Source organism: Scyliorhinus torazame, chromosome 8, assembly GCF_047496885.1.
Source record: "Scyliorhinus torazame isolate Kashiwa2021f chromosome 8, sScyTor2.1, whole genome shotgun sequence".
Classification (NCBI taxonomy): Eukaryota; Metazoa; Chordata; class Chondrichthyes; order Carcharhiniformes; family Scyliorhinidae; genus Scyliorhinus; species Scyliorhinus torazame.
The window spans coordinates 247,418,890-247,431,478 of record NC_092714.1 but is presented as its reverse complement, the minus strand read 5'-3'; the positions used below and the strand labels follow the sequence as shown (position 1 = coordinate 247,431,478).

At 48.3% G+C, this 12,589-nt stretch overlaps 1 long non-coding RNA gene across 1 annotated transcript in view; it reads right to left on the bottom strand.

Annotated features, from left to right (window-relative positions):
* The window catches only part of LOC140428511 (uncharacterized), a 221,682-nt gene extending 210,659 nt beyond the window's left edge, over window positions 1-11,023 (bottom strand). Inside the window, exon 1 of the long non-coding RNA XR_011948802.1 lies at window positions 10,754-11,023. This is a non-coding gene — a long non-coding RNA (uncharacterized lncRNA). The remainder of the gene's footprint in view (window positions 1-10,753) is intronic.
* Between the last annotated feature and the right edge of the window lie 1,566 nt (window positions 11,024-12,589).

Sequence of the window (12,589 nt, the reverse complement as noted above, 5' to 3'; positions counted from 1 at the left end):
CATACAAAGGCATAACCCAGGAAATATGACAACTCGCACCCCCTATTTGCAAACTGGATGCTGTGTTTATCGCAATTGTGCTCAGGTGTGTCGCTTCAGTCTTTTCTAAGGTGGGCCAAGAAATAAACTGTGTAAAATTGAGGCCAGATGCAAAACTATTAAATGACTTGATTCCACAGGCAGTAACTTAACGTACAAGACAAAAGCTTTAATTTAATCAATAACAACCTATCTTTGCATATGGGCGAACAGGCTACACTTTCCTGGGAGGTGGGTCATTCTGCCTGGAAGTTATTTAGTTTAGGCTGGCTACAATTCTGCACTGTAACCCTCTGAGCCTGTTGAAAGCTTGTTCTCACAGTATTTGGTTTAGAGAGCTGGATGGAATGTCTCTGGCTTATACATTTGAGTGCTAACTGCCTAGCAATGTGGTAGGCAGGGAGAACACTAACATTTCCAGCTGGTATCGCACCACTGCCATATTGTGAAAGTGGGGGGGGAAGTGGAAGCATCTTTACCAGCACCTGAAACTGCTGTTAGTCCTTTCGTGTATGCAAACAAGGCAACTAACCCCTTCATAACCCCACATCTGAAGGGGGGGGGGGGTTCCTGAGATGAGACCCCTTTTTCCATAAATTAGTTTATTGAGGACTGAGACTAATCATAGAAAGTATACCCAGTAATCATTATTAAATATTAAATATGTGTTTTTAGAACATAGCAGTAACAAGCATTTAAACTCTTGCTAAAAGCAATGGCCACAATGTATGATGGGATTTAAGCTAGCTAACTTGCCCATATTTTTTCGACAAACAGGATCAGACAGAAATTGTGTGGTCAGCAATAACACAGTCAGCTCAGTAAACAGTTCTTAGCTGTGGCCCCAACATCCTGTCTCAGACAGACCATGGCACAAAGAGGAACCAACTTCAATATCCTGCACCCAGACAAACAATGAGGTGGGCAGAAACTGGCTGAGATAAGCAACATGGGAATGGAAGAAAAACAAGACATAGTGGATAAAGAGTCTTGGAAAAACAACAGGTAGCAGGATGGGGTTAAATCATGAGCTGATCACAGTCACCATGCCGCCTACAGTACCCTTTATTGGTCAAGATAAAATAGACCAAGGACTGGATCGAGTCCTGCTGGGGTGGGCGATTGATTTTTGGAAAATTGTGTAATTGGTGTACCTGAACCAGTGTAAAGTAGAGTGGTTTTGGCATTTATCCAAATCACTCTCCCTCGTGCGTTGATCAAACTTGGAAATAAAGGCGCATTAACCAGAGTTGATGTGGCTGTAGGTCTTTGTGTTCAGCTGAGCTGTAACTAAGGGGCTTAGACGGGGCAGAGTTTGTAAGGAGCATCCAGGAGGGCTCCTTAAAACAATATGTAGACAGTCCAACTAGGGAAGGGGCTGTACTGGACCTGGTATTGGGGAATGAGCCCGGCCAGGTGGTAGAAGTTTCAGGAGGGGAGCATTTCGGGAACAGTGACCACAATTCAGTAAGTTTTAAAGTGCTGGTGGACAAGGATAAGAGTGGTCCAAGGGTGAATGTGCTAAATTGGGGGAAGGCTAATTATAACAATATTAGGCGGGAACTGAAGAACCTCGATTGGGGGCGGATGTTTGAGGGTAAATCAACATCTGACGTGCTTTCAAGTGTCAGTTGAAAGGAATTCAGGACCGGCATGTTCCTGTGAGGAGGAAGGATAAATACGGCAAATTTCGGAAACCTTGGATAACGAGAGATATTGTAGGCCTCGTCAAAAAGAAAAAGGAGGCATTTGTCAGGGCTAGTAGGCTGGGAACAGACAAAGCCTGTGTGGAATATAAGGAAAGTAGGAAGGAACTTAAGCAAGGAGTCAGAAGGGCTAGAAGGCGTCACGAAAAGTCATTGGCAAATAGGGTTAAGGAAAATCCCAAGGCTTTTTACACGTACATAAAAAGCAAGAGGGTAGCCAGGGAAAGGGTTGGCCCACTGAAGGATAGGCAAGGGAATCTATGTATGGAGCCAGAGGAGATGGGCGAGGTACTAAATGAATACTTTGCATCAGTATTCACCAAAGAGAAGGAATTAGTGGATGTTGAGTCTGGAGTAGGGTGTGTAGATAGCCTGGGTCACATTGAGATCCAAAAAGACGAGGTGTTGGGCGTCTTGAAAAATATTAAGGCAGACATGTTCCCAGGGCCTGATGGGATCTACCCCAGAATACTGAAGGAGGCTCGAGAGGTCATTGCTGAGACCTTGACAGAAATCTTTGGATCCTCACTGTCTTCAGCTGATGTCCCGGAGGACTGAGAATAACCAATGTTGTTCCTTTGTTTAAGAAGGGTAGCAAGGATAATCCAGGGAACTACAGGCCAGTGAGCCTTACGTCAGTGGTAGGGAAATTACTGGAGAGAATTCTTTGAGACAGGATCTACTCTCATTTGGAAGCAAATGGACGTATTAGTGAGAGACAGCATGGTTTTGTGAAGGGGAGGTCCTGTCTCACTAACTTGATAGAGTTTTTCGAAGAGGTCACAAAGATGACTGATGAGGTAGGGCAGTGGGTGTTGTCTGTATGGACTTCAGTAAGGCCTTTGACAAGGTCCCTCATGGTAGACTGGTACAAAAGGTGAAGTCACACGGGATCAGGGGTGAGTTGGCAAGGTGAATACAGAACTGGCTAGGACATAGAAGGCAGAGAATAGCAAAGGAAGGGTGCTTTTCTAATTGGAGGGCTGTGACTACTGGTGTTCCGCAGGGATCAGTGCTGGGACCTTTGCTGTTCGTAGTATACATAAATGATTTGGAGGAAAATGTAACTGGTCTGATTAGTAAGTTTGCAGACGACACAAAGGTTGGTAGAATTGCGGAAAGCGATGAGGACTGTCAGAGGATACAGCAGGATTTAGATCGTTTGGAGACTTGGGCGGAGAGATGGCAGATGGAATTTAATCCGGACAAATGTGAGGTAATGCATTTTGGAAGGTCAAATTCAGGTAGGGAATATACAGTGAATGGTAGAACCCTCAAGAGTATTGAAAGTCAGAGAGATCTAGGTGTACAGGTCCACAGGTCACTGAAAGGGGCAACACAGATGGAGAAGGTAGTCAAGAAGGCATACGGCATGCTTGCCTTCATTGGCCGGGGCACTGAGTATAAGAATTGGCAAGTCATGTTACAGCTGTATAGAACCTTAGTTAGGCCACACTTGGAGTATAGTGTTCCATTCTGGTCACCACACTACCAGAACGATGTGGAGGCTTTAGAGAGGGTGCAGAAGAGATTTACTAGGATGTTGCCTGGTATGGAGGGCATTAGCTATGAGGAACGGTTGAATAAACTTGGTTTGTTCTCACTGGAACGACGGAGGTTGAGGGGCGACCTGTTCGAGGTCTACAAAATTATGAGGGGCATAGACAGAGTGGAAAGTCAGAGGCTTTTCCCCAGGCTAGAGAGGTCAATTACTAGGGGGCATAGGTTTAAGGTGCGAGGGGCAAGGTTTAGAGTAGATGTACGAGGCAATTTTTTTACACAGAGGGTAGTGGGTGCCTGGAACTCGCTGCCGGAAGAGGTGGTGGAAGCAGGGACGATAGTGACATTTAAGGGGCATCTTGACAAATACATGAATAGGATGGGAATAGAGGGATACGTACCCAGGAAGTGTAGAAGATTGTAGTTTAGTCGGACAGCATGGTCGGCACGGGCTTGAAGGGCTGAAGGGCCTGTTCCTGTGCTGTACTTTTCTTTGTTCTTTGTTCTTAAGAGCGAGGAACCCCACATAAAAGCGAGCTTAATACTCAGTCCTTGAAAACGCTCCTGTAACATTGGTTACAGGTAACATTGATTGGTTTACCTTCAGGCAGCACCACGCCAGTGTTCGAACCGCATAGACCAGTCACTGAATTTTTCTTCCAAAACTTATCGAAGAATTATTATAATCTTTATTGTCACAAGTCGGCTTACATTAACTGCAGTGAGGTTACTGTGAAAAGCCCCTAGTCGCCACATTCCGGCGCCTGTCCGGTACACAGAGGGAGAAGTCAGAATGTCCAAATAGCACGTCTTTCGGGATTTGTGGGAGGAAACCGGAGCACCCGGAGGAAACCCACGCAGACACGGGAGAACGTGCAGACTCCACACAGACAGTGACGCAAGCGGGAATTGAACCTGGGACCATGGCACTGTGAAGCCATAGTGCTAACCATGATTGTGGGTCGAGTAGCACTCATATTTTTACATTCATCGACTTTTTCAATACTCCATTAACACTCCAATGAAAGGGCATTTAGTCTGAGGTAACTTGTTGACGTAAGTTCATTATGGCAGCTCTCAGAAATAGCAAAGATTGTCCTTTCAGCCCAAATCCAACGTGTTTGCTTAGAGACTGTACTGCACTTACCTCTTTTATATTGATTCCAACTACTTACAATTAAACTTTACAGTTTTTTGGCAAATGAGCCAGCTATCGGGCGAAGGAGAAGGTCTTGAGATGGGCCAAGCAGAACTGGGTTGTGAGGTGGGAAGGCAGTGGTATTCAGATATACCAGGACATTATGATGGAGCTGGTGGCAAGAAGGCACACAGCCTTTAACAGGGTGAAGACAGCGCTCTACAAGAGGGGTGTTCAGTTCAGGATGGTCTATCCGGTGAGGCTGTGGCTCACATACAGCTCCAAGGTCCATTTCTTTGCTATGAAATTAAATGAAATGAAAATGAGTATGGCGGAGAAAGCAGAGGCGTCCGTGAAGGCTGATGGGCTGGGACTGAACTGAGTTTGGATTAAGTTGTCTGAAGTCACAGTTGGATTGGTTTGTGGACATTGGGATATCGAATCATCGAAAAGTTACAGCACAGAAGGGAGCTATTCGGCCCATCCTGTCCATGCCAGCCCGAGGGCAACCAGGTGCCCTTTCTAACCCCACTTTACAGCACTTGGTCCATAGCCTTGTAGTGTCAAGCATTTAAAATGCAGATTCAGGTAGTTTGTAAAAGAGTTCAGGGTCTCTTCGCCACCACCAACTCGGGCAGCAAATTGCAGACACCCACTACCCTCTGCGTTAAAAGGTTTTTCCTCATGTCCCCTTTTCTGTCACTTACCCTGAATCTATGTCCCCTAGTTCTAGAATTCTCCACCAAGGGAAACAACTTTATCCTGTCCACCCTATCTCTTCCCCTCATAATTTTGTATAAAATTGTGTTGTGCTTTCCCCCCCGTGTGTCTTTCTTTTGATTGCTTTTCACACCTTTGGCTGTTTTTGCTCTGTACTTGATTTGTGTATCACTGTGTGGGGAGGTAGTTGAGTCGGGGGCGGAGGAGTTTTGGTGTTCAAGGTAGAGGGAGTGGGTGAGGAGAGTGTGTTTTGAGAATTCTTTGTATTTGATAAGTGGGGGTAGGGGGCTTTGGCGGGGGTCACCTCGCTAGCGAGCAAGGACTGGCTAATGAATGAGAACGAGGTGGGGGGGAGGGCTGTGCGGACAGGCTTTGGCGTGCCTTGGAGGTGTGAATGGTGAGGGGAGAGGGAGAAGGGGGAGGAGAGCCATTTTGGGAGGAAGTGGGTGGGGGGGTTAGGGTGGGGGGGGGATGGGACGCTGATGGAGGCTGGAGTCGGGACGAGGCCCCACGGGGTCTTGAGGGGATGGTGGACCACAGATGTTGGTGGGGGGAGCAGGAATGCCCTGTGTTGTGGTTATGACTGATAGAGGAGGGGTGGGGGGTGAAAGAACCCCAGTCCAAATGGTGGCGTGGAATGTACGGGGATTGGGTGGTCCAGTGAAGAGGGCAAGAGTCTTTTCACATGTGAAGAGCTTGCGAGTCGTTGTGGAGGTGCTGCAGGAGACCCATCTGAAGGTGAAGATCAGGTACGGCTTTGGGTGAGTCAGATGTTCCACTTGGACCTTGATAGCAGGCCCATGGGGTAGCAAGACTGGTGCATAAGAGGTTAGGTTCCAGATGGTGCAGGTAGAAAGTATTATTTTTTGCTCCGGTGCATAAGTATATTCGAGGATCAATTTCTTTGTCGTGGGAGGTTGTTGTTACCAGTGCCGAGCAAAGCTGAATATTCGGCTATTATTATTTCGGATCATTCACACTTGGTGGATGTGGTCTTGGAGAGGGGACCGGCACAGAGGTCAGCGTGGCAGATGTTCGTGTGGTTTCTGGCAGATTTAGGTCTCAGTGGGAGGATGGCAGGGGTCATAGACAATTATGTTACATTCAATAACAGCGGGGAGGTCTCGCCGGCTGTGGTATGGGAGGCATTGAAAGCAGTGGTGCGTGGTGAGATTATCTCGTATAAGGCACAGGTTGTCAGGGAGGCTAGGGAGGGAGGCCAGTGGGTGGTGGACAAGATTTTGGAAGTGGACCGGAAGTATGCAGAGGATCCCACGCTTGAGTTTTTGCTTAGCAGGAAGGAGCTGCAGACAAAGTTTGATCTTTTGTCCTCGGGGAAAGCTGTACGCCAGATATGGCGGGCAAAGGGGGCAGGGCACGAGTATGGGGAGAAGGCCAGTCATTTGTTGGCAGGACAGCTCAGACAGCAGGCGGCCTCCTGGGAGATTGTTCAGGTTTAGGATGGAGCAGGGGGTTGGTGTCGGCGCTGGAGCAGGTGAATAGGGTATTTGGAAAATTGGCAAGCGATGGAATGGGAAATTTGCACCAATGCCTCTTAAATTGATGGACAGACATTTTGGCCGAATTGAGTAAATTGTAAATTAGTTAAAGCGAATCAGAAGTAAAAAGGCTAGACCTTAAGATAATAATCTCCTTATGAACCACTTGCCGGGATGGAAAAACTCATCCCGGGATAACCCCATCTATATTTCTGAAATCTATTTCTTTTGCTGCTTGCTTTTGCTAACCTCCATCTTTCTTTTGTTTAAATTACCTAGTTATTTTATCCTGTGTATTATGATTTGAAGAATTACTACGATCTGTAATTGAATGAAAACTCAACTCCTGTATTCGCTAAAGACAATCAATCTGACTAGCTTGCTAAAGGGCTAGTTGGAAACTTTCTAAATTTTGTATTGAAAATAGGTTTACCAGTGGCACAGCTGACAAATAAAGTACACGTGGACTTTGCCAAAAAGCACAGACTTGACCTCTGTTATTTGGGAACTGAGAAGGGATAACGGATACCCAGGGTTCTGAATAGACAGAGATCTATCACGCCTGTTGAATGTGGTTCTGTCTCCGGCAGAAGGGGAGTAGCAGAAAGTCATAGTAGCGTTGGACAGGGAAAAGGCGTTTGACAGGGTTGAGTGGAGCTATTTGTTTGCTGGAGCAGTTCGGGATAGGGCCTAAGTTTGTGGCATTGGTCAAGTTGTTATACGTGAATCCGAACGAGGTGAGCTCGCTGTACCTCCGGCTACAGAGGGGAACAAGGCAGGGATGTCCCATGTCCCGCTCTTGTTTGCTTTGCCGATAGAACCCTTGGCCATTGCGCTGAGGGGCTCGGAAGGTGCAAGGTTGGAGTAGGGAGCCAGAGCAGTGTGGGAGTGTGGATGAGGATGGAGGCCGGCCCGTGTAGGGGGTCAGGGCTGTGGGGATTGGCTACGCTGCCACTCCCATTCGTGCCAGGGAAGTACCCGAGTCGCCCGGCGGTGGTGGTGGCGATGTTGAAGGTATGGAGGCAATTTGGGCAGCATTTTAAATTAGGGGTGGCGTTGAAATTGATGCTGTTCCGGGAATCGGCTAGATTGGATGCAAAGTTTCGGGACTGGGAGGAGAAGGGGGTGGTTACACTAAAGGATCTATTCCTGGAAGGAAGATTAGAGACTAATATAGTTGCTCAAAGATGCAGCTACACGGACCTCCGGTGGCGGCAGGTGAGGGGAGGTCACATATGTGATGGTATGTGAACTATCAATGGTGTATAACGAAACTGTATATAAACATTCATGCCTATATGTATAGATTGTATTCTAGCATCTGACCACAGGTGGCATGATGACAGGAGAATGTTACTGGAAGACACCCACATGGGAGACAGAACCTGGACAGCAGGCACAGGAGTCCAATCGCGTATCGAGCACCTCCTGAGTCAACAGTAATCAACACTAGTTAATTATAGTTGTTTGTATTTAGCCAACATATCCGATTGTAATCATAGCAGGCATCATAGAAACTCTTTCGTGTTTTAGTTAATTAATAAACAGTTTTGTTCATTTACAAAGCCGTATGTTCTCTGATCACTTCAACTACAAAGACCTCGCCATCTGTGCATACAGAGAACATTACAGCGCACTAGATAGCTCCAACATTCACATTTGTAAGACCTTTTTGCCCGATTTTACGGGAAACTTTTCCAGGAAAGCATTCTGGGTTGGTAATACAGGGTTCCCGCACCGAGCACGTGCCAAAAAGAAAAGGGAGAGGAGGCAAAAACCCCACAGGTAAATCTTCGGCAGAATTGAAGGCTTTGTGCATTTTGCCAGCAGAGAAAATGGCAGTGTCGGCGCTGTCGATGACGACCGCCCTGATAACAGCAGACATACTTTCGGATGTGCTCGCAAAGGAGCTTGAAAAACACTTTGACAGCCAATTGAAGTTGGTATTGGAGAGTCTACAAATATCGGTTGAGGAGACGCTGGGCCCTGCGCGGATTAAACTTGATAAGACCACCGAGGCCGTAAAAAAGCATGGTGAGATTCTAGAGGGTGTGGAGAAGGCGTTGACAAGGCAACGTGAGCAGCTTGAGTCGTTGGAAGCTGAGATGGCGTTGGTGGCCGATGAGAAGAAGAGATTAAAGGCTAAGATCGATGATCCTTCTGCACAGTAGGGATTCTATCATTCTGTGATCTCGAAAATCAGTCAAGAAGGCCGAACCTCAGAGTCGTGGGGCTGCCAGAGGGGTTGAGGGCCTGAATCTCACCAAATGTCTATCGCGGATGTTTGGGAAGATGGTGGAAGAGGATGATCTCACATCCCCTCCGGCACCTCAAGCGATCATTATCCGCTTCCACAGCTTTAGGGAGAAGGAGGGGTTCCTGAAGGGGGCCAAAGAACACCGTGATTCGAAGTGGGAAGGAAATGTTGTGAGGATTTGACCAGAAAGCAGGGACCGACCTGGTGAGGAATCCTTTAAGAAGGTTACGGCCGTGCTGTATAAGAAAGGAGTTTGGTTCAGGGTGATGTACCCGGCAAGGTTGCGGATCACCTGTGAGTCGAAGGACTATTACTTTAGGAACTGGAGGAAGTGGACACCTTCATTAAGAAACATGGACTTGGGGCTAGTTGAGTGTGTTATATGAGATATTTGATGGATGTTGGTTGGGAAAGATGTTGGGGTATCTTGTATATAGTTGTCGATATTTGTTGAGAAAATTTGTTTATCTGTTTATGGGGTCAATGGTACATTTTTCTCATGGGGACTGTACTGTGAGGATTGTTTTATTCCTGAGGCGGGCAATGTCGTTGTCTGTTTCTTTGCCCTGACACTTAAGTCATGGGAAGGAAAGGGCCTTGTGTAGTGTGAGGATCTATTCATGGAGGGACCGCCTGCTATTTGGTAGGAGCTTTTGGTGAAAAGTCAATTGTCAGGGGTGCACATATTCCGCTACTTCCGCAATTTTGCTGGAGAGAGTCCTATTCCTGGCGGGGTCGGGGGGGGGGGGGGGGGGGGGGGGGGAAGCATTTCACATATTTATGGGCAGATCATGTCAATGGAGGCTGTCTCATTGGACCAGGTGAGGAGAAGTGGGAGGGAGAGCTGGGTTCTATTTTGGATGAGGAGGTGTGGGGTGAGGCCCTTCGTAGGGCGAACTCCACTTCCTCCTGCGCACAGCTCAACCTGGTCCAGCTCAAGGTGGTGCACAGGGCTCACCTAACTAAGGCTAGGAGAGCGGGTTCTTCGCGGGAGTGGACGACAAGTGTGAGCGGTGCGCCCGTGGGCCCACTAATCACACTCTCTGGTCGTGTCCAAGGATGGTAAGCTTTTGGGTCTCCTTCTTTAGCACCATGTCAGCGATACTTAACAGTGATTTGGAGGGCAGCATGGTGGCGCAGTGGGTTAGCGCTGTTGCCTCATGGCGCCGAGGTCCCAGGTTCAATCTGGGTCACTGTCCATGCACATTCTCCCCGTGTTTGCGTGGGTTTCGCCCCCACAACCCAAAGATGTGCAGCTAGGTGGATTGGCCACGCTAAATTGCCACTTAATTGGAAAAAAGGAATCGGGTACTCTAAATTTATATTTTTTAAACCATTTATTTGGAGCCTTGTCCATTGGTGGCCGTTTTCGAGCTGTCAAACTCGTCGGGGGGGTTGAAAGCGGATGTTCTTGCCTGTCCCTCATTGACCGCCCGAAGGTGAGTTCTGCTGGTATGATGACCTTCCGCTCCGTCCCGTGCCTCAGCCTGGTTGTTGAATTTTTATATCTGGAAAAGGCCAAGTATGCCTTTGTGGGCATCTTTGGAGGGGTTCTATCTGAAGGGACAACCATTCATTTTCTACATTAAAGAGTTAATCGCCATCAGCTGTTAAGAGGGGAGGGTGGGTATTTATTATTATGGAGGCGGGTTATTTTCGTCCTTCTTTGGGTGGGATTTATAAGTTGGGTGGGTTGCTTTTTTCCTTTTTGTTTCCTTTTATACAATATTGTGCTATTTGATAATTGTTTTCTGGACTGTTTGATGTAAATGTCATGTTCGTTATAAATGAAGCATTTTCTCTAAAAATATTTTATTGAAAAAAGATGCGGCTGCACATTTAATACTTCTTGTTCGTAGTTCATTTAAAAAAATATTTGATTATTTTTACCCACCTCTAAAGATGTTGGCTGTGCGGGAAGATTCCCTCTGCTCCATTCAGTATTGTGTGGTGTACCGAACCCAGAGGTTCAGCCGCTATTGCACCAATCACTACTGTAGCCACTCTAAGTGAGACCGTCTATTTAGCTGAATTAATAGAAACCTTTGCGCTGTGGTCTTGTGCCCTCTGGGTACTGCACGGTGCCTTTTATTCCGTTATTCTGGGAAAGATTTCAAACGAAGGTAATGGTATAACGGAGCAAACAAATCTAGTTTTGAGGTTAAATATGGCCATGTTTTAGCTCCATCTGCTGGTCATAATCTGCTTGTAAAATCAACCACCTGCGACAATGTACCAGTCATACAGCACCCGAAAGGCTGTGCGCCGTGGTGCAACCGAGCCGATAAATGAGGGGAGAGTCCGCTCCCGGGATCTACCCGACTCGCTACACGTCACGTGATCTAACACGATCTTGTCAGATGTCATGATGTGAAGCCCGCCCATTGGCAAATCTGCACATTAGAGTGAGACAGCTGGTCTCACTCTCGTATGCAGTTTCCTGACGGAACCAAGGCATTGGGATCTATCCACTTCACTCTTCGACCCTCGGGCGAACGCCCGTTCAGTGCTGGTCTCCACGAACGGGAATCGGAGACCCCCCAGGTGCTTGCCCTCTGGCCAGGGTGGTACCCTGGCACCGACAGCCTGGTACCCTGGCAGTGGCACCTGGGTTCCAGCCTGGCACTGCCAAGGTACCCAGGTGGCACTGCCAGCTGATGGGCACTGCCAGTGTATCAGCCTGGCAGTGCCAGGGTACCACCTGGCATTTTCCATGTGGCGGTGATTGGGCCGGGGTTGTGGATGGCCTGGGGACGCCCTTATAGTGAGTTGAGACTTGGGGTAGTTCGGGGGTCATGTCAGGAGCTTGAGAGACCGGGAAGCCATTTAAAAATGGTGTCCCGATCCCTCGCTACGCTGAGGAATTCCGGTGAGCGGAGCTCCTCAGTGCAGAAAAGGGGGCTGAGTGCAGTCTCAGGCGGGCGTTCACAGATGAGGCCCCGTATCTAAGTGGATGGGCATCAGATAACGGGGTGTTTCTTAGTGATGGTCCTCCCCCTGGAATATGGGCACCTTGGCACTGTCCAGGTGGCACTTTCACCAGGTACCAGGGTGGCACTGCCAAGGGTCAGGGCCTGAGGGGGCCATGTCCGTGAAAAGAGGTTGTGGGAAGGTGAACGGTGGGGGCCCTGGAAAGGAGCGGTGATGTAAGGGGAGCCATCAGGGACCCCATACCGGGGTGTCCTCAGTTGGGTTGGGGGGTACTGTCCATGCATGTGGGGGGTGACAATGCCCATGGGTGAGGGGGGTGAGGGATCCATAAGTTCACCCAGAGATCAGGGCACCCTTTCAAACTGCCGGCACGTTCTCTGCGTTCAGTTCCCCAGTAAGGAAGAATATTTGGGCTAAACCGATGAGAAATTCCCCAGGGGCCAAAAAGGTGACTGAACGTCATTAGATAGCGGTGGGCAACTCGCCGACAGAGCCAGGGGGGAACTCCCAGCAAAACCCGCCACAAATCACTTGGAAATGTTTCTGTTAGATCGCGCCATTAGAATTCTTTTCATCCACATACCCCAAGTGAAGATGGAGGTCCCTGGACAGCCCCCTCTACAGGTCATCGCACACCCCCTTACAGGCCCCCCTTCCAGGCATCCCGCTCATCACCCCCCAAAATCTCCCAGAGTCTCCTCCTTACCTGACCTGCACCCACCCTCATCCTTCACACACCCCCTCCATCCTTCATACTCCCATCCACCCTCCATTCATGGCATGACCCCGCTGGGTCCTG